At 36.3% G+C, this 26,812-nt stretch overlaps 1 long non-coding RNA gene across 1 annotated transcript; it reads left to right on the forward strand.

Moving 5' to 3' along the window:
* Nucleotides 1–12,932: 12,932 nt before the first annotated feature.
* LOC124370572 lies at nucleotides 12,933–16,284 on the forward strand. Its single transcript, XR_006923193.1, has 2 exons — nucleotides 12,933–12,999; nucleotides 15,949–16,284. It is a non-coding gene; the product is annotated as an uncharacterized LOC124370572 (long non-coding RNA).
* Nucleotides 16,285–26,812: the final 10,528 nt, after the last annotated feature.

Raw genomic sequence — 26,812 nt, forward strand, 5'->3', positions numbered from 1 at the left:
AAAACATTTACAAACCAAATATCATAAGTCGAGAGTTTAACATTTTCATCGTGTAATAATTTTTTCTATTTAAATGGAGTCTCAAAAGAAATGTACAAAGTGTCAAGAAGAGAATAGAAAAGACTGTTATTGTAAGGAATTATACGTTAAAATGGACAAATTAACTTTAGAAGAAAAAAATTGTTACTTTTGTAAAGAAATTAAAAATATTTCTGAATTTAATAACTGGCAGTATAGTAAAGATAGAAAAGATGCTTTTTGCAAAGATTGTGCTAAAAAAATTTTCAGCGAAAGTTATAAAAACGAAATGCCTTGTGAATATGAAAAAAAGATTTTACAATGGTTACCTAGTTATGCTAAACATTTACAAACAAAATATAATAAATCGAGAGTTTTTAGTAAAATTTAGAAACATTTTCATCGTGTAATTTAGATATTCTATAAATCAGTCGAGATTCTGCCATATTTGTAGTAAAATGATTTCCGTTGTATAAAATATTCAAAGATTCTTTCATTTGGTTATACAGATTGATAGAATTTGGTTCGTCATCAATGAACAAAATCTCTAATTCAGGATAATTTATTTTTAGATGTTTTAATCGGTTTGGTATTTCTCGTTTCTGAGCTCTGATAACATAATAAGGCCATTCCCACATGTGATTCTTCTTAATTAATACAAAAACATGGTGTTTTTTCTTATCAAAATCTTTACATACCATATCTCTCTTCATTAATTCCATTCGCAATTCTTGATTCTCTATTTTCAAGGATTTCATTTGACCTGAAATTTGTAACTGTTTTATTTCATCTTTTAACTGCTTATTTTCGTTTTTGAGTTTGTACTCACCATATTTTCTAATGGAAGGTAATACTTCTTTCGTAACCCAATTTTTAAACAATTTCGCTTCTGGTTTATGCGATCTCAAAATTAAAGAATAAAGTCCAGATTCATTAACGAAAACAGTGTTATTTTGGAAGTTTGAAGGTAAGCTATTTATAGCCCCCCTTATATTTAGATTAAAATAGAAGTTTTTATCATCTGCGTCAACGTTTATTCTGATCGTTTGCATAGTATTTTCATATTCTAGAATTTTTGCTACGTCTTTAGCCTTAAACCAGATCACATTGTTTTCGTCAACAATCGTAAAGATATGTTTGTTATTGAATTTTAGTTGATTATTGAGTAGGTCTACAACTGACTCCATTTAGATAGAAAAGAAATTTAACTAGTAATTTTTATTTTGAGAATAAAGGCCAGATTCATTAACGAAAACAGTGTTTTTTTGAAAGTTTGAAGGCGGGGGCGAATCACCCCTACCTTCAGAATGTATGTTTTCGAAGCTTTTTTTATATTTTTCTTTGACATGTTCTTTAATTGCTTTCTTCGTATCTTTATATTCTAACACCTCTGCAACATCTTTAGCCTTAAACCAAATTTCATTATTTTCGTCAACAATCGTGCAAATGTCTTTATTATTGAATTTGAGTAGATTCACAACTGACTCCATTTAGATAGAAAAGAAATTTAACTAGTAATTTTTATTTTGAGAATGAAGGCCAGATTCATTGATAAAAACAGTGTCAGGATGAAGGTTGTTAAGGGGCCATTCGAATAGCCCCTTGTTTTTTAAGTAAAAATATTGAATTTTGTCATCATCATCAACTCATTTTTATTCCTTTTTCAATCTTAAATATATTGTTGTTTTACTCTCATTATTTAATAAATTTCTTGTATAGTATAGTAAGAGTCTTGTATAGTTAGAACGATTTTTTGAATTCTTTTAATATTTTTTCTAATTGGAATATAATCGATTTCATTCGGTTTTTCACTGATTTTTGATCCATAAGCAACATTTGGAAAAAAAGTGTACAAAATTTCAGATTCTTTGTGTAAATGTTCGGTATGATTTTCAAAACTAGGTTCAACGAGATTGCAGTGCACTTCAATTACATCGAACGGTCTAAATTTTGGCGTTTTATTTCCTAAATATACCTGATTTGGCTCAATAGTTTCTTGAACAAACCCTAACAATTCTACAATAATTGCTGAAAACATTATTCTTACTGGTGATTTTATTTGAATTTTATTAGAGAGATAATTTTTTTGCATTTCAAACTTGTTTTCGTCAAAGTTTAAAGATTTATCTGATTGTTTGAATGTTTTCAGATAATTTTTAAGGGAATTTTTTATTTGATCGAAAGTATAATATCCTTTGTTTAAACCATAGTATTTTGTTATGTTCTTCTCACTAAATCCTATGCAATAAGGAGAACTTTCACTAATATTTATTACAAAATTGTCAGAATAAAAACCGCTTAAACCGATAAAATAATTTGATTCTTCCTCTAAGTGTATAGGATGTTCCAAGTTTAAAAATAATTGAGAGCTTTCTGAAGTCAACTTGAACAGCTTCATTTTCGCAAGCGTTGCTTCAAGATGAAAATCTTCTATTTAAATGGAGAAATTTTTAAAGCAAAAAGATCAGATAAAACTTCAAACGTTTGAAGAAAATAAGAAAGATCAACCAATCAGATTGTTAATTGTTGGTTCAAGTGGATGTGGAAAAACAACTTTATTATTGAATTTTATCTACAATAGGTTGATTCCTTATTCCAATTTGTACGTCTTTAGTAAATCTTTAGAACAGGACGCCTATAAAAAATTACAAGAAAGATTTGAAAATATTGAGAAAAACTTAAACAAAAAAATATCACATTTTTATAATGCTTCTGAGGACATAGTTCCGTTAAGCGAATGTAAACCCAATTCGTTAATCGTTTTTGATGATTGTATTTTAGAAAATCAAGACGTTATTAAGGAATATTTCGTAATGTCCCGTCACAAAAATATCTCTTGTATCTATCTTTCCCAATGCTTTTCAAAGGTTGATAAACAAGTTATTAGAAATAATTTGAATATGTTGTGTGTTTTTAAGCAAGATGATCACTATTCGAGAAAAATTTACAACAATTATGTGGGATCTGATATGAGTTTTAACCACTTTATTGAGTTATGTGATAAAATTTGGAAGGAAGACTACGGATTTTTAACTATTAATCTAACTTTGAAGCCTAAAAATGGTAAATATCTGAATAAATTTTCCAATATAAACGTGTGATAATCTAGTTGTTTTCATGTTTTTACGTTCACGTTTTACGTTCCACGTTCACGTTTTTACGTTCCACGTTCGTGTTTCACGTTCGTGTTTCACGTTTTACGTTCCACGTTTCGTGTTCTCGTTTCGTGTTCACGTTTCCACGTTTCACGTTCATGTTTCACGTTCGTGTTTACGTTTCACGTTCATGTTTTACGTTCGTGTTTACGTTTCACGTTCGTGTTTCACGTTCGTGTTTCACGTTCCACGTTCACGTTTTACGTTCCACGTTCACGTTTTTACGTTCCACGTTCACGTTTTACGTTCCACGTTCACGTTTTTACGTTCCAAGTTTCAAAATTTTCCTAAATAAATGGCGAACGTAACTTCTGAAGAAGCGAAAAAACTTGATCAAATAGAAAAGAAATTAATCAAAGAATTTAAAGAACAGATTCGAATTGATGAAAAAGAACAAGAATTTATTCAAAAAATTAATCAACCTGTAACATCTGCAATAAAAAATGTTGAGGGCAAAATTGAAAATGTTTTAAGCGATAATCAAAATTTAATGAATTTGGTTCCAGTTGTACGACAATTTGCTGATATTTCGATACCAGAATCTGAGTTTGAATTGCCAAAATTACCATCTTCAACACCATTTAGACCTCGAATCATTGAAGACTCTACCATAGTTGAACCAATAAGTCCTGGAACAACGGATATAATAATTGGTGAAATTGGTAAAAAATTTCTTCCTAGAGCAAAGGATGATAAATTTGGTTTGTATTGGGACAGAAAAAAGAAAAGTTTTATGATTGGAAATTTGCCCGTGAATTTTGAGCATAATGATATCATTATTAATGAAAAAAACATATGAAGGAACTCAAGGTTTATGGAGATTATTAACAGGCACTGATGTTCCAAAAGACGGTTGATATTCTGAAGAAGACTTGAAAAAGTATACTGAAATTTTATGGAAATCTGATTCAATTTACAAAAATAATGATCCATCAACTAAGAAACCAAAGTCAAGTAAAGGTAAAAAATATCTCAATTTGATTAAACCAATTTTGGAAAAACGAATCGAAGGATCAGGTGTAAGAAAATACAGTGATAATAAGATTGAATACAGATATATCAACGATTTGACAAAACTCGATGGAATTATTAATTATATTTATGCTCAAGAAAAGGCTGGAAACAACAATTTTTTGAACGAAAAGAAAGCGATTAAAGATTTTATTTCGAACAAACTTGATGAAATGATTGAAAAACCTGATGGAATTAAATATTTAAAACGAGTTTTGCCGGCAATAAGTTCATCTATGATTGAGGGTAGTGGACTTTTGAATGATTTTATCAACAATTTACCTTTTGAATTACACGTACCAACTTATCAGTATCTGGGGCCCGGCACAAAACTCGAAAAAAGACTAAAAAGAGGAGATCCTGGTATAAATAAATTAGATCAAGCTGCTATGGAACACGATATTTTTTATGCAAAACATAGAGACACAAATTCCAGACATATCGCAGATAAAGTTTTGCAAGATAAGGCAATGGATAGATTTTTATCAAAAGATGCTAGTTTAGGTGAAAGATTTGTTGCGCTTCCAACAGCTGGAGCAATGTTTTTGAAGAGAAAACTAGGAATGGGAATCGAAGAGAACTTGAAATTTTAACTATATAAATGGAGGTGAATGTAAATTTCAGCAAAAATCAGAAAGAAAAAATAAAATCCGCTTTTAAGAAGAAAATACCCGTTAGTATTCAATTTAAAATAGATCAACTAAAAAATGGCGAAGATAAGATATTTTTAACAAATAGACAATACAATAAACTCGAAAAACATAAGAAAAACAATAAAGGAACCAGAATAGAATTTTCTTATAATCAGTTGAAAGAACTTAAAAATGGTGGACTTTTGAAAGATTTATTAGATTTTGGAGAAAATATTCCAGTTGTTAAAAATGTTGTTCCTTATGTTCGTAAAGCTGCTCCAATCGTTAAAAAGGATGTGATTCCTATTGTTCGAAACATTTTAAATTGGTTAGATAAAGAGTTGGAAGATGTTACAGGATCTGGATTAGATGAAAAAACTTTGAATTACGTGAAATCAAACATTGAAAAAAAAAATTTAAACCTTTAACATTCGGGGAATTGGAAGAAATCTGCAAAAATATTAAACATTTTAGAGGAATCTTCATGAGAGATACATTACCTGAAAAAGTTAAGAAATTTGAATGTGGAATTGTGAATTTAGACTCGATTATGGGAAGTGGAACGCATTGGATTTGTTATTATAAAAATGATAAGAATGCATGTTATTTTGATTCGTATGGAAGAATTGAGGACAAACCACCTATAGAATTGATTAAATCTTTGAAAAAATCAAGCGTCTACTACAATGATTCTCAAATTCAAGACTATAAAGATCCCCCAATTTGTGGTCATTTATGTGTTTTTGTTTTGAATGAACTGAGTACTGGTAAAGATTTTAAAGAAGTTGTTAACAAATTATTACTTAATAAATATGGATTCACAAAAATATTTTTGACGTATTTGGAACACAAATTATTCAAAATGTAGATAATAGTTTGAATTTTGATAGTTTGAGAAATGAGTTTGATAACAAGTTAGAAAATTTATTACAAAACCTTCCAGATTCAGATATGTTTGCTGTCGAGATTGAAGATTTTAAAGCAGAATATGATAACAAACTTGCAAATTTCATGAGTTCAAATGAAGTTGCTGATAAAATAAAAACATTGGAAAAAGAAGTTGATGATGGTGTAAAAAAATTATTTACCAATTTAATGTCTCATATCGAAAAAGCTGATAAAATTACTGAAGCGATCAAAGTTGAAAAGAATTATGTTAGTTTGGCTAATAAGAAAAGAATTGTCGGTGTTCGACCTGGTATTGACAAACATGATGTTGTTGTTAAAGAACAAATTTTAAAACCTCTAAAATTATCAGAAAACATCGATATTGTTGATTTACATGATCCGAATGTTAAAAATGCCTTAGATTTTAAAGGAAAAAGAATTAGCGGTGTTAGTAAAGGAATTAATCCATTTGATGTTGTTGTAATGATTCAATTAGAAGATCCTATTAAAATGTTTAATGAACTAAAACAAAATTATGAGAATCATAAACAGCATGTTAAAGATTTTACAACAGAAGTCTATGAAAAACTTGAAGCGAGAAGTAAAAGATCTATAGAAAATTGTGATGAAAAATTTACAAATTTTGAGGAAAATTTCAATCTATATAAAGGCGATCTTTATGGAAAAATAACAAACTTTTTGGAACATTTCGCTAAATTTCAAGAGGGTTTTAATGAAACCGATAGAAAAAATGGTGAAGTTTTTAAAAGAGTAGTTACTAATCAATCTTTACTTCATGATAAATTAATTAAACTAGAAGAAAACTTTGGCGAAATTAATGAAAAAGTTATAAAAAATAAGCAGTCTTTTGATAAGTTTAGTTTAGATGCCACAAAAACTTTTGAGAATATTGATCATAAACTCGTTGAATACAACGATTTATATCTCGATAAAGTAAATAAACTAGAAGAAAACTTTAATAAATTTAAAGAAGATGTTAATAAATCTTTTGAAAACATTGATAACAGATTTAATGGATTAGGCGGCTATGATGACTAATTTTCCTTATATAAATGGCGCTCATATACTGTGTGAGGTGCAAAGAGAAAACTGCCACAAACGATATAAAATACTATGCAAACATTAACGGAGTTAAGAGAATATCTGGAAAATGTGCTGAATGTAACGCTAAAAAGAGCCAATTTATAAAAACTTGATTTTGAAATTTTTTCTTAATAAATAGAGATGGCGGGACATTACAGTGCTTTCGATCTTTTTATAATGCAACACGAAAGAGATTTGAAAAAAGAACATTGGGATGATATTTCTCAAAAATATGAATTATCCGAAGATATGATGAGATTATACGTAAACAAATTGAATTGGTATAACATTGCTAAATATCAAACTTTATCATCAGAGTTCATTCAAGAAAATATACATTATCAATTAAAAGATCATATGTCTGTTCTTTGTCTCTATCAACACTTGAGTATAAAGTTTTTGGATGAAAATAAAGATACAGTTGATTGGAACAATATTATAGATAGCGGTTACTATCCTGTGCAGATTTTATTGAAATATGTGACCGAGATCGCAAAATTTAAGGAAGAGAATCCTGAATATGACGAAGTAGATCATTAAAAATGACTCTAATCTTTTTAATTATTTTACTAAAATTTATATCTTTTCTTATAAAAACGTACATTAGATCGATGAAAAAATGATACATGATGTTTAAAATTTCTAAATTTTCTCTTATTAAATGGCGGACTACAGAAAATATGCTAGTGATATTGAAAGGGCGGAGTTTAAAAATTTCTATCCAATTAGTAAACAACATTTGAATGAACCGAATAAAAGAACTGAGTTTAATATTGATTTTGGAGATAACTTTTGCTCGTCTAACTTCCAGTTTTATATTTCTGGAATTTTAACAAAACAAGATGGTCAAGCATATCTTGGAACTGATAATGTTAGATTAATCGATAATTTTATACCGATTTTATTTTCTAAAATTGAAGTAAGAAAACACAATAAATTGATAGAAGAAGTCGAAAACTGTGGCCAATTAAGCACAATTAAAGGAACTATTTCGTATTCAAAAAGTGATGTTATTTCTCAAACTTCTAATGGCTTTGAATCAGATTTTAAATTTGGTGTTTTTGAAGCAGCTGGAAATTTATCTCATTTTGGATTAGGATTTTTTGAAAATGTTACTATTCCGATCTATAAAGGAGGATTTTATCTAAGTTTTATAAGAGCAGAAGACGATGATGTGATTCTGAAGACTGCAACTGGAAATGTTATGCCTGTTGATGGAAAAATAACAATTACAGATTTTTTTATTAGAGTTCCAATGATTGATTATAAAATCACGAGTAAAATTAGGTTGATTGATGAAATTACAAAAAGTCAAAACATTATGTTTAATTTTCTAGATTGGCAATGTATTGAACAAAAAGGTATTTCCGGAACAACTTATTCGTTCGATATCACAAATATTTATAGAAATATCTTCAATCCCAAGTTCGTTATCATAGGTTTTCAAACAGATAGACAGAATAATCAAGAAAAAAATCCTTCAAAGTTTGATAGTTTGGATGTAAAAAATATCAGAGTAAAATTGAACGGTTCTTATTATCCAGATGAATTACAACATTTAAACATTTCGGGAGGTCTTTTCAGAATCATGTATCAGATGTATCAAGATTTTAAGAAAGTTTACTGTAATAATAAGGAAATGTATTACAATCCTAAAGAATTTTTAGCGAATAGACCTATTTATGTCATTGATACAACAAAGAGTTTGACAAATATTTCTGGTTCAAAGAACGATATAATTATCAATATGGATTTTCAAAAAGCTGTTACAAACGCGATTTGTTATGTGGTTGTGGTTTCTGAGAAATTTTTAGCCTATGATGTGATTAAGAACGATATTAGAGAAATTCAGTAGTTAATGATGTTCATATTATTCTCTTTCATTCCTTCTAAAACTTCAAAAATATACTCTTTCGCTGATGAAAAATCTCGATTTCTTCCGGAATAATCTTTATAATCGTACACATAATATCCTAAATAGTTGTACAATAGAATGAAATTATTTCTATTTATCTCTGTTGTAGAAATGTAAACACAAACATTTGCGTTGAAAAATTTATATCTCGGCAGACTTAGTTCCATAATCTCCATTTAAACAAAAAATCTTTCTGTTTAAATGGAAGAGTATAATGCCAACTGTTACAAGTGTTCTAATAGAGGAGAAATTATCGATAAAAGATATTTAGTTTGTAGAGGTTGTAATTTAATTTTGTACGAAAGACCTAAACCTAAGAAATTTCGAAATAAACTAACACATTTGAATAATCTGCTTACAAAATTGCAATATGGAGACAAGAAGCAAACAAAATTTGTTACAGAATTTAGAAAACAGAATAAAAATTTTTACTTATCTCTTGGAACCATTGACAAAATTATTTTCCTTTTCAAAGAATTCATTAGGTTTGTAGGTATCGATACACACGTTTATTATGAAAAGATATTACCTGTATTTTTTCATTATCTGGATGTTGAATTTGTCTACGATTTTAAGCCAGAAATCCTCGATGATTTTATAGTACATTTGGAGAAAGTAAATGAAGAACCTCGTCAAACAATGAAGATGTTGGCAATTCCCTCGACTTCTCGAGTGATTGTTAGCAAATTTCATTTTTTCCGTCTTTAAATTTTTTCTATTTAAATGGAGTTCTTGAAAGAGTTAAATGATATTGGAGAATGTAAGTTTAAAGAGTATAAGAAGTTAAATGAATTGGAAGAAAGGAAGAAACATAGAATCTTGAATTTGGAGAAAATGAAAGATAAATTCGGGTTTACAATAATTGCCGAGTTGGAAGATTGTAAAGTACACTTGCCGAACAGATTTTTGACTGTTTTGGATGAAAAAAAGATTAAAGAATTAAACAAAAATGAAAAATTACACTTGATTGTTACTGGAAAGAAGACTATAAAAGATAAAGAAATTATAACAATTAACTTTGTAGAATAAAGTCTTAACTCTAAAACTTGCAGTCCCTCCCCACGTCATAGTACTGTTTTGATAACCATAGTTGGTGTCTTTCTTCATAGGAATCACATGGAATATTATCTACAGTAATACCTTTTGTTTCACACAAAATGTGGCTATATTCTATAAGAAAAATTCTATAATGCTCTTTAATGAATTGTGTTGATAAATCTTGATACTCACAAAAATTCCTAAGAAATTCATCAATTAAGTCTTGATTATCTTGAAAGAACGTATAATATGGGAAAAATGTCATAAAAAAACGATGAAAACTCTCTGTTTGTTTATTTTTTACTTTCTTTTCAATATCTTTCGTAATTATATTAAATATGTAATCCCTTACTTTTTTAGTTTTTTGCCGATAGTAAAACACTCCATTAGACGTTTTTTCTGCAAAAGACTTTACGAGTTCTTTGAATTCTGTATCATTTAAGGAAAGTATCAACTGTTCTTTAAAATGTTTTGGTAATTCGTTGAACTCGTTAAAATTGTCTTTCTTTGTAAGTTTTTGAAATGCTAGAAACTGAAGAGAGCTTGGTGAGTTCATGTTGTTTATTTAGTAGAAAAGTTTTTTATTAAAGTACAGTATGTTTTTTAGTAAAAATGTTTTAAATTGATTAAATTTTATTAAGATAAATCCTTTATTCGTAGCAGATTTGACAACATTTTACAAAGCACAGCTTAAGAAAGTAGAAGCAAACAGCTGTAGATTTGGTTAATTTTTCATTCCACAGAGTAGATAGTAATGTACCGATCGCTTTTGGAGACGAACGACTGTAGATTCGGTTAATTTTTCATTGAGATTTGCTGTGTTATTTCTCAGCTTCCTTTATGGTACATTGAACAGTATTTTACATTGCTTTTCGGTCGGCTCCGAAAGTGCGCCAGGAACCCCATATTACTATCTACTAATGTCATTTGCGGTTGTGCTCCCATTATTCTTGTTTTTGTAGTGAATCTTGTGACATGATTCAACGAAAAATTTCGATTATTGAGCTTTTACTTGCAACTTTTGACGTGACAACGTCTTATAATTCAATGGAGCCGGCTGCACGCACCAAAAAACATGACGTCATGCGGCGTTACCTCGCTCTGAGGCGTTCCATTTAAGGCTTGAAGTGCAAGCGAGAGCGCGGAACATCTGTTCGACATCTGTCTCTCTCCGACTTGAGTGAGTGATGCGACCGCGTGGACAACGGCTATACAATAATACATTTACATGTTTTGGTCAAGTATGAAGTGCAGTGAAAAGTGAATGTGGTATAAATTTTTTATAGCAACGATAATTGCAGCGATAAAGGTAAAGATTCTTTCGATATTAAATATATGTTGAGTGATATACTGTCGAATATTCGTGCTTTCATCATTAAAATAAATAGCATCGGTCCGCTAGTGCAAGATTGTAGCACCTTGCTATAATTGACAAAACTGTAACAATAAGGAACTATTTTACGATGAGTAAAAAATCAATGGCTTCACTATTCGATCGAATTAACTATCTATGATTGGCTATGATTTCAAAAAATTAAAACATAAATGTTAAATCTTCCACATATCATAAAAACTTGTCTGAGACGACAGGTTGGACCTGCCAGCCTTAAAATGGAACAATTTTCTCCTACATCAAACACATTGAGGCAGGCTTTTTAAAAGCTAGAGTAAAAAAACTTTTAATGATGTTTCCAAATTTTTAATTTAAGATTTATGAACAATAATTAATTCACAGTTTATTCTTATAATAAATTATGAAAAATTATTACTTTTTACAACAAATTACAATTAAATTTGCAAAAATAATTAAGTAACTTTTCCTACTTTTCCTATCATCGTCCTATTCTCAACAGAATAACACAAATTGTAAGAAGTAAAATATCACACTTGTTTAAAAGCTGCAAATAAAAGTTGTAAAACAATTGCTCAACGCACATTCATACTTGTAAAAACTATGTACATTGTAAAAAAATTGACATAATTGTATTTGCCATACAAATAAATGTAACGTGATAAATTCCATTGTGTTTTCCAATTACCTCCGTCTCTATATGTATACAAAATATCTATAAAACAAATAAAATTTAAATTTTCTTTTGAAAAATGGAACCATTCCATTAGTATTTTCTTACGACGTTGTCACGTTCAACTATCGTCAGTAAACCGACTTTACAGACAACCGGTTTTTTTTATTTTTATTTTCTATTATTTTATTTTTAGTGGAATGTCAAGTGTGGGATTGTTTATTTTCTGTGTTTATCAGTTACTCTCTGCATGCGGCCACGATGTGTTTAATATGTATACAGAAACGTTCCCGAATCGATAACACGTGTAACATTATTTAGACTTACGGTTATATTACTTTGGTGGGATTAGTAACTACAACGAATTTTTTCTTATCATTTACTAATAGAATCTAACAACGTCGGTTTCGATCATTTTATGAAAAAGACGGCAATAGTAATGATACATAACCGGTAGATCTAAATTTGTTTTCACTCACACAGCTCAATACATAAACACAAAAACCAACTGATACAAACATTTGTAAAGTATTATACTCACGTTAGTGTAACAGCAATAATTGTGTTATTACAAATGTTGAACTCAGCTCCATTTCACCTCACATTCAGTGCCTCGTCTGAAATGTGACTCTGTAACAGGCTTCGAAATCTAGAGTCCACGTCTGTCTGAAGATATCTAAAAATGTCGGTAACGAAGAAGCAGGACCATTCCCACCGTCGCTAAATTGTATGAGGAATAATTGTGTTATTACAATAATGTTGAACTCAGCTCCATTTCACCTCACATGCAGTGCCTCGTCTGAAATGTGAATTGTAACATGCTTTCTACTTGATTTAGTATATGTCCCCAAATGAGCCTGATCACCTCATTAGAATATCTAGTTAAAGAGCTAGCCTTTAACGTTTGGACGAAATACTCAAGCCTGGAAGTGTTGCATTTTGCCTAACCTACCATAAGGGCGCAGGAGAAATTCATTTTGCGAGTGAAGGACATCGGCTACTGCTATCAGTAGGTCAACAGCTGTTTACTGGTGGGGCAGGCTGTTGATAGTGATATTGACATTGATAGATTGATAGCGGCATCCCTGTTTAGACATGCTTACCAGTAAGGAACATTCTAGTGGCTTCTGGACATTGATGATACGACATCGGACACTAGATGAACCCTCTACACTACGGTGGATTACTTTGGTTTTCAGAAGAACATTTTAGAGGTAAGCAGGTGTCCTTATTAATAATATGTATAATCATGGACAGAATATCCATTACCGATTTTATAATTAATTCAAGCCCCAACCATAATTAAAGTATCAGTAATATTTTCAGTAAAGGGTCGATTGGCCGTAGTAGGCGGAAGCGTCACCTCGTGGCGTTGCCGAAAATATTTTCATGTCTGGAAAAGATAACTATATATTCACAAAATATATACCAATAATTTCATAAAGGTGTAAAAACCCATTTATATAATAGGATTGTTGATTTCTGTACGTAAATTATTAATGATTATGTACGTTGCCTTGTTAATTACGGATGTTATAATATTTTCCCATTGTGGCCTAAGCAATTTAAAGCCTAATAAATACTAGGTAATTCTATCTTGATCGCCAAAATGTAGAAAAGATAGTTTCTGTTCATATAATTTTATTATTTTACTGAAAGCATCCCATGTAACTTCATGTAACTGCCCTACTTCAGTAGGTTAAAAATAATTCATCATGGTTGTAATAATTCATTTTTACTTCTATTATAAAATCCATTTCAAATGTTATAAAGAAATCATAATGAATACAATTAATCAGTCATGATAATTACAAAAATGTTTGTCTACCCTAATTAATTATATAGTAATTACAAATAAATAAATAAAACTAAATCTGTTTTATGTTTAGTATACACGCAATCTAAATTAATTAGTAGTATACAATACCAACTCTTATTTATTTTAATAATACATTAATTTCATGTTCAAATACAGTGCGCAACTTAGGTAAATGCTCGGATGAAAGTAGATGTATAGTTCACTACTTGTTTCAAATATAGAGAACTTTCATTAAGTTATCCTTGGTTGAGATAAATTAATTAAGTAATTTTAGTTATACGATCATTGTAACAGGAGGATTAGGAAACCTATTCAAAGTTGTTGTGTTAAATGTAATGTACGAGGGTTGTTCAATAAAGACTGAGACTGTGTCTATAAAACATTTATTATTTAATTCTGATCTACATTAAATTTTTTACCTTCAAAGTATTCCCCATTAAGTCAAATGCACTTGTCCCAGCGCCTTTGCCATGCCTGGAAAACGTTAGAGAAGCCATCCTTTGACATGTTCTTCAGGATCACCTCCAAAGCCTTTACTGCATCCTGTTACGAATCAAAACGACGTCCCTTTAATTCCTTTTTTGCAGTAAGAAACAAAAAAAGTCACATGGCGCAAGGTCAGGACTATAAGGTGGGTGGGGCACGACCTTAATGTTTCGTTTGGCCAAATATTCTGTCACAACGTGTGCAATGTGAGGCCGCGCATTGTCGTGATGAAGTTTCCAGTTTCCACGAAGTTCTGGACGCTTTCGAGAAATGTGATCATTCATTAATGTAGCCAAAACTTGTTTGTAATAGTCTCCATTGATTGTCTGTCCACGTGGAACTGAATGAGTGTACACCATTCCTTTATAGTCAAAAAAAGTAATGACCATTACTTTGTTTGCAGATTTGGTTGCCCTAGCTTTCTTCGGGCGACCTTCATTTTTTCTACCCACTCAGTGCTTTGGATTTCCATTGCAGGGTCATACTGATAAACCCAGGACTCATCAGCAGTGATTACACTCTTCCACCAATCCCTATCTTCTTCAACGAACCGCTTCCACTCAAGGCAAACATCGACACGGTTTTGTTTTTGTTCATTGTGAGTAAACGAGGAATCCAACGAGCACACACTCTAGACATGTTAAGATTGTCTTTTGAAATTGTGTAAGCACTACCTACCGATATGTCAAGGAGTTCAGCAATCTGTTTGACGGTTAGACGTCGGTCGGTTTTGATCATTGCCGCTGCTGTATTGATGATTTCCTCAGTGAGAGCAGTAACTGGGGCACCATCTCCTCCCTGCAACTCTGGGTCCTCTCTTCCCTCCTTAAAATCTTTGAACCAGCGAAAACAGGAAGCACGAGACATTGCGTCATCCCCAAAAGCTTGCTTTATGTCTTCATAAGTGTTAGTCGAAGTTTTGTTGAGTCTAACACAAAACTTAATCGCATATCGTTGTTCACGCAAACTGGACATGATAAAAACGTTGGAGGCGACACTTACCAAGCTGATGTTCAAATGAGCACTGATGGCTTTGTGATAGAGATAAAGCAATTCAACGTCTGTTGGTAAACAATAGGGTCCAAAGGTATTGGAAAAAACCTGGCATCATGTCTTATCAGAGCAGTATGGGGAAATCCCGGGCCCAGTCTCAGTCTTTATTGAACAACCCTCGTATTTAACGGTTGTAGTACAGTAGATGTTAAACAAGATAAACTATAAAACAACTTTGAATTACAGCTTAATTAATTAAATAATTATTAATGCTAATTTGATTAAACTAATTTATAATTTTTGTCTTATAAAACGATGGCGTCATGTCACAAGTCTATGGGTCACCATGAAAAATATTTGTAAATAATAGTTGTGTACTCTAAGCTTATTTTCTATGTCACTAAATTTAATGTTTGCTCGCTCAGTAACGTAGTAATTTTTCCTATAACATAATATATACCTATATAATCTTTAGTGTCTAGTATTGGTATTGCACTGTGCAATGTGTGTGATTGATTATTATTTTAATAAAACTGTTTCTTTGAAAATAATTAATGATACAGGCAGTAATAATGCTAAACTTAGTAAATACTAAAAGCAATTTAGTCCAAAAAGCACTCCATTTTAGTCACAAAACTATTTCCGCTATGATACTTGTACCTTTTAGTAACTGTAATTGAGGTTGCAATCCCGTGAAGATGCTGTGACAGTTACTTTTACAAATATGTCTTTTACTGTTGTCTTGAATTATTATTCGTTATGGTGCTTTCGTTTTGTATTTATTATTCAGTGTCGTTAAAACTTGGAATACGTTGTATGTGAAGTAATTTTAAGAGCTGGGCTATCATCTTTGTACATTGTGCAGGGTTTTTATTCCCTGGAGTCTGATCGTGGCTACTGGACTGAGGATAAGTCTGTTAGCCCCACTGTTGCTGCGCTCTCCGAGTTGCTGTTGCCGGCAACTGCCTGTTCGTCTGCCGTGCCGTACCGACCGACACTACCGTACCGCACATCCGGTTCACCCGCGGTCGTGTGCTTCCTCTCGGTTCGGTCGACTTCGTTGAAGTTACCGGGCGTGGACTTGTCGTCTTCTGGTGAGTGACTTACAAATTTTCTGGTGATCTCTCAGGTATACTATATTCCTCTCCGAGACTGGGACCATTCCTCTCGATATACCTCTCGAAGGATACTCAGCGCCTGGGACTCCATAAATAAGAGTTGCATCAATTATTACTCTTTTACTGTCTTTAGGTAGTTAAGTTGGTTTATGTTAAATGTTTAATTATATATCTGAGTAGTGTAAGTCGGAGGATAGCCCCGCGTTCTGATTGGTCGAGAGCAGGTCACGTGACCCAAGATGGCAACTAAGCCCCGCCCCCACGGGAAAAATCCCTCAAATGCGGGAAAAATGCGGGAAAAATCCCTCATGCGCGGGAAAAAATCCCTAACCTCAAAAAAAATGGCGGGAACCAAAAACAAAGTGGCGGGAACTTTGAAAAATCAAATACTTACATAGGAAAAAACTTGTTTATTTTGTACTATAAGAGTATACTGCACTACAAGAGTCAGCCGTCAGCTGTACCCGTAGCCACCTGAAACAAAACACAGTAATCAGTAAAGCAGTCGCGTCCGGCTCGAGCCCACCACATCCGCGAAGGTCAACAGCACTCCCGTCTGGGAATGCCGCCTGTCTGGGAATGCGGCCTGTCTGGGAATGCCGCCCACCCAGGGTCACCGCGTCCGGGAAGCGCAGTCGCTAATCAAATTCCGACCCGCCAGTGAGCTGGACAGTGATGTGTTGTGGACCATATTCGGAGGGATCGTCCAGAGCAATGCCGAAGCCCTCACCTCCAGCGATACATTCCAAGTAGAATGCACTAGAGTAAATATTCCGGTAGGAACGGGTAGAGTGAGACCTGGCTGGTACAATACTTTTTACGAAGAGTGTAAGTCCCGTAAGGGTATCGTAGTTATTAATAATAGCGACAACCTATGTTTACCGCGTGCGTTGGTTGTGGCTGAAGCCTACGCTAAAAAAGATCCTCAAATTAAAGCAATAAGGCAGGATAAGGGTAAGCGACAAACTTGTAGAGCCCAAAAACTGATGACCAAAGCCGGTGTCCAAATTCCAGAACTGGGAGCGGGGATCCCCGAACTTTCAAAATTCCAAGACCACCTGAAAAATTACAACATTACAGTCTACAGATATGGAAATAAAGGCCGGATTGTGTACTTTAATGGTAACAACTCTGATGCTCAGTACAAAATCAACCTGCTTTATCACGATGGACACTACAACGTGATTACATCTCTCACTGCGGCTTTTGTATGCACCTACTTCTGCGAGCCTTGCCATACCCCTTATGACCACAAGGGTGCACACAGGTGTTCCAATATCTGCCCTGCGTGTCAGACTATATCTTCACCATGTAAAGAGGAGCATGGAGGAATAGTTTGTCCAAATTGTAACATCAAATTCAAAAACCAAATTTGCTTCGCAGCCCACAAGGGTGAGCGTTGCAAGTCAGTAAAGAAATGTAAAGACTGCCAAAAACTCGTATATTTCAAAAATCGTAAGTCAAAACACGTGTGCGGTGAAGAGTTTTGCAAAACTTGTAACGATTATATGCTACCAAACCATCAATGTTACATGCGGGTTGACACAAACAAACCCAAAACTAAAGATTTCCTGTTCATTTTCTTCGACCTTGAGACCCGCCAAGATGAAATTTTAACCGAAAATTCAAAAATTCATAAAGTCAATCTCTGTGTATCGCAGCAATTTTGTTGGAAATGCATTGATAAGGGAAATTGCCAAAATTGCAACAACCGCACCAGGGTCTTTAGACAAGACCCGACCAATCATTTTATGGAGTACGTAATGGATGAGAGAAAAAAATTCAAAAACGTATGCGTCATTGCTCATAATGGCCAAGGTTTCGATTTCCAGTTTTTGCTAAATTACGTTCTCGAACAAACCAAATTCACTCCAGAGCTAATTATGCGTGGCACTAAAGTCATACTTATGGAGTTGGACAATGTGCGATTTATCGATTCGCTAAACTATTTCCCCATGGCCCTCTCTGCATTACCCAAAGCCTTTGACCTTCCCCCGGAGAAGAAGAAGGGCTACTTCCCTCACCTCTTCAACACATTGGCAAACCAAAATTATGTAGGCCCCATACCATCCAAGGAGTACTACAGCCCTGAAACCATGTTCGAAAAAACCCACAGAGACTTTGAAAATTGGTATAACGAACAAGTCGCTAACAATGTAGTTTTTCATTTTCAAAAAGAGTTGATCGAGTACTGTATTTCAGATGTAGACATACTGGCGCAAGCGTGCATTAAATTCAGAGACATTTTCTTGAAAGAGTGCAATGTTGACCCCTTCATGGAAGCCGTTACCATTGCAAGCGCATGCAATCTGGCTTTCAGACGCAACTTCCTAAAACCAAACACCATCGGTCTGATCCCTAAGAACGGATACCGCATGGTCGACTACCAATCGTCTATCGCTCTGCAGTGGCTGTCTTGGGAGGAAGAAAAGCGCGGTGTTCAAATTCAGCACGCGGGGCGGGGGAGAGAAATCAAAATTGAGGGGCTAAAAGTAGACGGTTTTGACGGAGAACGAATCTATGAATTTCAGGGCTGTTACTTCCACGGGTGTCCTAAATGCTTTCCTTTTAAAAGGGAAGAGCCCCTTACAGATGACCCTTCCGATACTCTGCATTTAAGGTTCGAGAGAACCAAATCTAAAATTTCTCGACTTGAGAATGCAGGGTATGAAGTAGTTGAAATGTGGGAGTGTCAGTTCCAAAAACTGAAGAAAGAACAACAATTGGATTATCTAAATTTTCTCCCCATTCTAAACACACTCCCACTCAACCCCAGAGATGCCTTCTTCGGGGGAAGGACAGGAAATGCAAAATCATATCACAAGTGCGAGGACGGGGAAACTATCCAGTACGTGGACGTATGCTCACTCTACCCGTACGTCTGTAAACGTGGAATGTATCCTCGGGGGCACCCAAAAATCTGTGTAGGGGACAAGGAGTGTAGAGAAAGAGGCTTGAAGGCCGAAGGCATCCTCAAGTGTAAAGTCCTGCCTCCTCTAAATTTGTACCACCCCGTCCATCCAGCACGCATGAACAATAAATTAATGTTTGTTTTATGCCGTACATGTGGTCTAGAAATGTCAAACACAGAGTGTAATCACAACATCGAGGAAAGAGCATTGACAGGGACATGGACAATGCAGGAAATACGCAAGGCTGTGGAAAAGGGATACGAAATTGTAGAAATGTACGAGCTCTGGGAGTACGAGGTGGCAAGATACGAGACAGGGGGTCTATTCACAGACTTCATAAACAAATTTTTAAAAATCAAACAAGAGGCATCAGGTTACCCCTCCTGGTGCCTAACTGAAGAAGACAAGGCCAAGTACATTCATAGTTACCACGAACACGAAGGTATTCACCTGGACCCGACCAAAATTGAGAAGAACGGGGGTCTCCGTTCCCTAGCTAAATTAATGTTAAATTCTTTCTGGGGTAAATTCGGCCAAAGAGAGAACCAAACAAAGACATCAATTGTTAGAGAACCATGCGACCTGTACAAATTACTTACAAGTCCGGGGGTCCAAGTAAACACGTTACAAGAAATAAATGAAAATGTACTCTTTGTTAATTGGAAACATATTGACGAAGTCGGGGAATCCTTGAGAACAGTTAACGTCGTACTAGCTGCCTACACCACCTCCCAAGCAAGACTCAAGCTGTACGAACATCTGGAAGCTCTGGAGAACCAGGTCCTCTATTACGACACAGACAGTGTCCTCTACGTACAAAGGGAAGGTATGTACAAGGTCCCCACAGGGGATTACTTGGGCGAGATGACCGATGAACTGGTTGACTACGGCCCCGGCTCTCACATCGTTGAATTTGTTTCAGGCGGCCCCAAGACTTACGCCTATCTTGTCTGGTCAACAAATAAAAACGCACTAGTTGAAGTTTGTAAAATAAAAGGCCTTACTATAAATTTAAAAACTAGCCAAACATTAAACTTTTCCAAATTAAAAGAAATGGTGCTGAGTGAGACAAATGTAAGCTTGGAGATAGTTGAAAACAGAATAAGACGTACTAAAGAAAAGAACATTGTTACCGTGGAGGAGCACAAATTATTTAAAATTACAGGACCCAAAAGGAAACTCGAAGGACCCTATGACACTTTACCTTTTGGCTTTAAAAAGCATAAAAACTAACACATTACATACAGCAAGACTTACCTGACTCGTCCCACACACCCTTGAGGATCGGTAGCAAGCCACGAGGTCCCGACTCTTCAAAATGATGAAGCAACCCCTCTCTACTCTCGAATCTTCTGCATACCTGAAGAGCGGCCAGGGCTTGGAGAGTAGGGACCTCGCCCCACGGGAGCCAGGCCGGGATGACACAAGGGTCAGGTAGGGGCTTCCACAACTCAGAAACGTTGAAGTCGTACTCCACTACCTGACGGGTGTGCGCGAGCGGTTACCTCGACGTGACCTCCCAAAATAAAGTCGCCGCTCTCGCCGTGCATCCCGCTCCAGCTGACGGTGAGCCCGACTCCATGCCCAGGCAGAGATGGATGGCTGCTGTGGCGGCGGGTCTGTCCATGCCAGGAGCTTAGAAAATTTTACAATCACTTGCAGAATCGTTAGAAGTGAGGTCAACATTGTAACTAACTGTGTTTCAGAGCACGGGAGCTCAGCGTCCAAGTCAGGGGAGGTCACATGACCGGTCATTCGCCGAGGAGGAGTGAGTGTTTCAGTCTAACTCAAATCATGGCACAGATACCCTCGCTTGTGGACCTATGTGCGGTGAAGTATTGTGAATCCTTTGATAGTAAACAACATTTGCTCCAGAACACTGTATCCCTTCCTCGCAAAATTACCGACATTTTGACTAACGTTCACACCTCAAATTGTATAACCGTACGCACCGAGTCCTACCTCCAGAGTGGTGAAGAGTATTGCAAGGAGTATTGGAGGAATACGTTTACTCATGGCGTTTTCCGGGACTTACGGTGCCTTTACACTCGCCCTTCCGTAGATAGACGTATATACACCCAAAAGGGAGTATGGGAACAGATCCGATCTAAATTTATCTGTAAATCGTGTAACAACCCGTTTAAAACAACCGTACGCTGTATGTGTTGTTGCGACTACCGGTTTGATTGTAGGGTACCTCCAATCGGTGTAATCGATAGAGGTATAGTACCACCCCTCGCCAATTTGAGCGGAGCAAAATACTGTGAGCAGTTTGAAATGGGGGAAGCGCTAATTTCACATTTGCGACAATACCATACATACGAAATAGAATCCAAGCTGGAAGAAATTCATCGTGAAAACTGCCGAACAATAACAGCGGTATACCACTTCAACCAGGGAGCAATGTACTGTATAAAATGCTGGTATAATCTCAGTTCGGGTAAGAACCCTAACGTGAAGGTAGATATGGTACTTCAAAAAGGAAACGTGCGTAGGATCCAAACTGTATTTTCTTGTTCTCTTTGCAACAGCACCTGTATACACATGGTACAACCAATGTGCACGTGCGATACGTGTGACGTAGGGTGGTAGACCGCGTCACTTGGACTACACAATGTAGTCTTGTTAAACCGTCCCTGTGCAAATGGGTATGTATGAATGTGGGAGCTCAGTAAGGGGTTTGGACTTGGGCATGGAGATGAACAAGACTAGGCCCTCGAACGGTTCGGTACGAATGTGGTCCTTCGGGGTGGGCTAAACCCCATAAGTCCCTGAGACCGTGAATGTATGTGTAATGTCTAAGAATAAGGGATGGGGCATTATTGGGTCAAGGAGTATCAACCAGTCACTTCTGGACGGACTTCCAAACCCAATAATGTTTAACCTGGGCGTCAGACACTCGCGTGCCTGACGTGGATGTTTCCAAAACCACACCACTTAGACATTTATAAATACACTTGTATTACTACCTAAGGATCACTTCCCAACATGGACGCTATAGCGAGAGAACTGCACAAACCGGCTAGACGAAATTATCCTAGACGCAAGGTCACGCTGAAAGGACTTAACGATCTCTATCAGGCCGACCTTGTAGAGATGATTCCGCATGCAAGAGCGAACAAAGGATACAAGTATATATTAACGATGCTCAACTGTTTCACAAAATTCGCATTCGCCATACCCATAAAAAACAAATCCGGTGCAGAGGTCGCAGCCGCACTAGGGTCCATACTAGCTAAACATAAGATGACATACTAGCTTACAAACGGACCAAGGTAAAGAGTGGTACAACATCCACGTCAACAAACTCATACGGAAACACAACATTAACCTGTACTCTACCCAATCACATTTGAAAAGTTCCATTGTAGAACGACTAAACAGAACTCTTAAAGAAAAAATGTATAAAATGTTTACGGCACGCGGTAGCTACGAATGGTTAGGCATCCTACCTATTATAGTTAATGAGTACAACAGTACCGTACACAGGACGACCGGCATGAAACCAAAAGACGTTAGACGGAAACATGTAAAACAGATTCTCGACCGAATAAACAAAAGTAGACCCATCAAGCTGACAAAACCTAAATACAATGTAAACGATCGGGTTAGGATAAGCAGACACAAAGGAGTTTTCAAAAAGGGTTATTTACCCAATTGGTCAAACGAGACGTTTACAATCTTTGCAATAAAACCTACAAAACCTGTAACATATATTTTACAAGATATACGAGGCAACATTTTGCAAGGCGGATTCTATGAGCAGGAACTGATAATAACCGCAACAGGAAACGTCTATCTCGTCGATAAAGTTCTTAGGCGGAAAGGCCTCAAGGCCTTGGTGCGGTGGCGTGGCTTTGACCATACCCACGATAGCTGGGTAAACTCCAAAGACATTATTCGCCCAAACACAGTAAAATATAAAAGGTGACGCGGTGTCTTGGAAACTCCATTACCAAAATGAAGGTCGTAAAGCACGGTATAATGTTTAAAGTCTGCAATATGGACGAGTTTATAGGTAGCGGATTAAGTCGCAAAAACAAGAACGGTCCGCTCCTACCCGATACTATAAGGAGCCTGATTGTAGGCCCCTCGAACTGTGGCAAAACAAACGTACTATTCAATCTACTTGTAGATCCGAATGGATTACGGTTCGAGAATGTATACGTATTTTCAAAATCTCTGTATCAGCCAAAGTACCAACTACTATCAAAGGTAATGCCGAAAGAAGTTGGATATTTCGCCTTTGATGATAACTCGCAGGTCATTACGACGGACGAGGCAAAAGAGAACTCAGTTATGGTTTTTGACGATATAGCTTGCGAAAAACACGATAACATCCGTAACTACTTCACTATGGGTAGACACAAGAACATAGACACGTTTTATCTCGGGCAAACGTACACGCACATACCTAAACAGCTTATCAGGGACAATGCCAACTTTATAATACTGTTCAAACAAGACGACATAAACCTGCGTTACGCCTATAGCGATCACGTAAATACCGACATGGACCCGGAAAAATTCAAGCAGTTGTGCAGTATGGCTTAGAAGGACAGACACGGGTTTATAGTCATAAGCAAGGACGATGACATTGATAATGGAAGGTACCGCGTAGGTCTCGACAGTTTTGTTCAAGATCTATAATGGTTAGGATCTACACTTATAACGACATTAGAGGGTTCTCGAACCAGAGACTCCACAAGGTCAATTCAAATCTGTGTACATGGTACTACCCAGACAAGAAAAAATGTTGCGGTAATTACTGTAGCAGACGACCACCACACGGCTTTCTATTCAATAGAAGGTGTTGGAGACACAAACGCCAAGGACAGTACAGTGCAACCATTCCTCCTGTAATTCTGTTAATGATTTCGTCCAGCGAACGCTTTTATAACCGCGATATCTGGATAGAATTTTTGAAAAAGAGCCAAGAGAAAGGTGTACCATTTGAACTCGTTGTGTATCACGAAGACATGTTAAAGTGTACTGTGCGGGAATCACAGAACTTCTTGTCCCGATTCAGACCATTTCCAGATTAATTCGGAAAGCTTGTACCGCTGAGAAACGCGCAGGGTGGTATACACTTTGCCCAAGTCTGTATAAAAATGTTAGAGTACGGTTGTAAAATCCCACACGCCTCACGTTGCATCATTCTCACGGAGCGAACTATACCTATTAGGAAACCTGTTACAATCTACAGACACGTACTGGCATCAAAGTGTTACAGTGACATCAGCTACAACGTAGCGTACGGCCCGGTCCCTGACGGGCTGCCGAGAGGCGAGAGGAACAAAGTGTTTGCAGGCGTAAACAATCTGTGTCAGAGCCTCTTTACATCCGAATTTCTCAAGGCGGCTCTACCAACGGTGCCCATGTATTGCGACAGATTCGGAATAAGTCTGCGGGACGGGGTGTATAGCATTACAGACCGTAAGCAGTTTGAGGCGTGGAGGCGGTTCACAGGAGCCAATCCGAGTGAGTTCTGGCTACTCAACTCTTACCTAATTCACATACACGGTACAGTGAGAAACCCCATCACACAGTTAAAAAGGGTTTATGGATAAGACTGTGGAGAACGACAAGTATACAGTGGCCGAGATCCCCCAGTGGAGGGACGGCTGGAAGAGAACCTTTGTGTTCAGATCACGGGGACGAGTACAGATACCGAGATCGGTATACTTCAAGAAACTGGGTACGGAAGCGTCACTTTGTGAAATCATTCACTTCCTTCGTAAAAACAAAAAAGAGCAATGTTCTTCAGACAAGTCGAACTACCTTGAAAAGTGTCAACTCAACACAGACACGGTCAGTGTGCAATATGGAGCCAAACAAGAAGGTAAGATTTGACGACAGAGTGAAGGTTCATTTCGTTCAAAGATATGATGAGTGCAGAGGTATTGATTTATCACAGGTTTTTGAGCAAATGAGGGAAGCGTATATAAGTGTTAAACGGACAGATGGTGTCATCATTGATAAAAATGGAGCGGAACGAGAAACAGCTAACGGCCGAGATATCAAAGTTAAGAACGGCTATTAAACGAAAGTACAAGGAGTTCAAACAAGGAAACCTTTCCTCCGAAGTCCGTCTGGAAAAACAGTACAAACCCCTCCTCTCGGAACTGCGAAAGCAAACCAAGGACCCCGATATTAAAGGGGAACCAAAAGAAGAGCATGACGAGGACGGTATAGAAGACGAACCAACCAAGTTTTCTCCGTCCGTAACGTCTTCTCCGACAGTACCAGCTGTACACAATAAAGTGCTGGAAACCACGGTACCCGATGTAAGCACGGCCCTCTCCACGGCCGAAGGTCAGCTGGAGGCCTCACAGTGGGTCAAAGATTCATTCCAGAACGCGTTGACTGTCAAGTACATGAAGGCACTAATGAAGGACATTCCTAGCAATAGAAAGATTGATTCCATATACGGTCCACGCTACGAAAACAGTACACTAATGGTCGGGAACAAACCGTTAACTTTCGATAATGACGGCAGTATAGTCATAGATGACGTACACTACACGCCTACAAAGGGTCTTTATGAATTGCTCTTCAAACGTGCACCACTCAAGGAAGAGTACGAAAAAAACGATTTACACGCTTACAGGGATATAATGAAGCGGACACAGGCGCACAAAAGAGGTTACAATTATAAAAGCAACATAAACCGTGACAACTTTACAAAATATGAGCTCGTAATTTCAAAGTTATTCCCCAAAACACACACTGGTAAGGGTTTCAAGGACCTGTCGCGTCCTGACCCTGTGTACTATGACGACCCGAATGAATTGTGTGAGAGGCTAAGAGTGTTGGTAAGCTCCGCAGAGGCCGGTAATACGGGGCATAAAAACGAGATTATTAACATCGTAGAAGAGCTGAGGGAGCTAAAACTTATAAGCGGTAGTGGTAACGCCAGATACAGAGCTCTGGTATAAATGTATAGACAAAACCCCGTAATGTACAGTTTCTACGATATCAAGGGCAAACGGTTATGTAACGTGGCCGATGCGCAGCAGAGTCTAGACGTTGTAAACTTGCAGACCTTGAAAAATAATGTAGATAGCGCAGTCCTCAAGACTGTGTCTGACGTTTCGCTTGTATCCAAGAAAAATGTAATGGACGCTAAAGGTAACAGGATTAGCAACATAGGTGATGCTATACTCTGGACCGATGCTCTGACTCTTCGCCGTCTTGCTAGTGAGGTGCCCTTTAAAGACACGGACAGCAAATATTACAGGTTTGACAACTACAGATTGCGCATGATAGGTGATCCCGCTGGGGATACAGATGCAGTGACGCTAAAATATCTTAAAACGAACACTCTAAAAAGAAGTAGTGATGGTAACGTCTGGGAATGTGATAACAAAAGACTCGGACAGATGGCTGATCCTCTTCTCGCTGGCGACGGGGTAAACCTGCAGACCTTGGACAAGAAATTAAAAGACACCAAAACAGATATGACCCGGTCTATGCTCGAGACACTAAATGCGAATAAACTCGATGCCAGAAATAATAGACTACCTAACGTAGCTGACCCCACGAAGGAAGCGGGCGCCGTCAACTTGCGAACGCTAAACAAAAGAACACTAAAGTTCGATACTGAGATAATAGACGCTAAAAAGAGAAGAATAATCAACTTGAGCGATGGTGAGGGACTGGGCGATGCTGTGACTCTGTCACAACTACGTACCCTTAC

The sequence above is a fragment of the Homalodisca vitripennis genome, unplaced genomic scaffold (genome assembly GCF_021130785.1).
Source record: "Homalodisca vitripennis isolate AUS2020 unplaced genomic scaffold, UT_GWSS_2.1 ScUCBcl_320;HRSCAF=2060, whole genome shotgun sequence".
In the NCBI taxonomy this organism is placed as follows: domain Eukaryota; kingdom Metazoa; phylum Arthropoda; class Insecta; order Hemiptera; family Cicadellidae; genus Homalodisca; species Homalodisca vitripennis.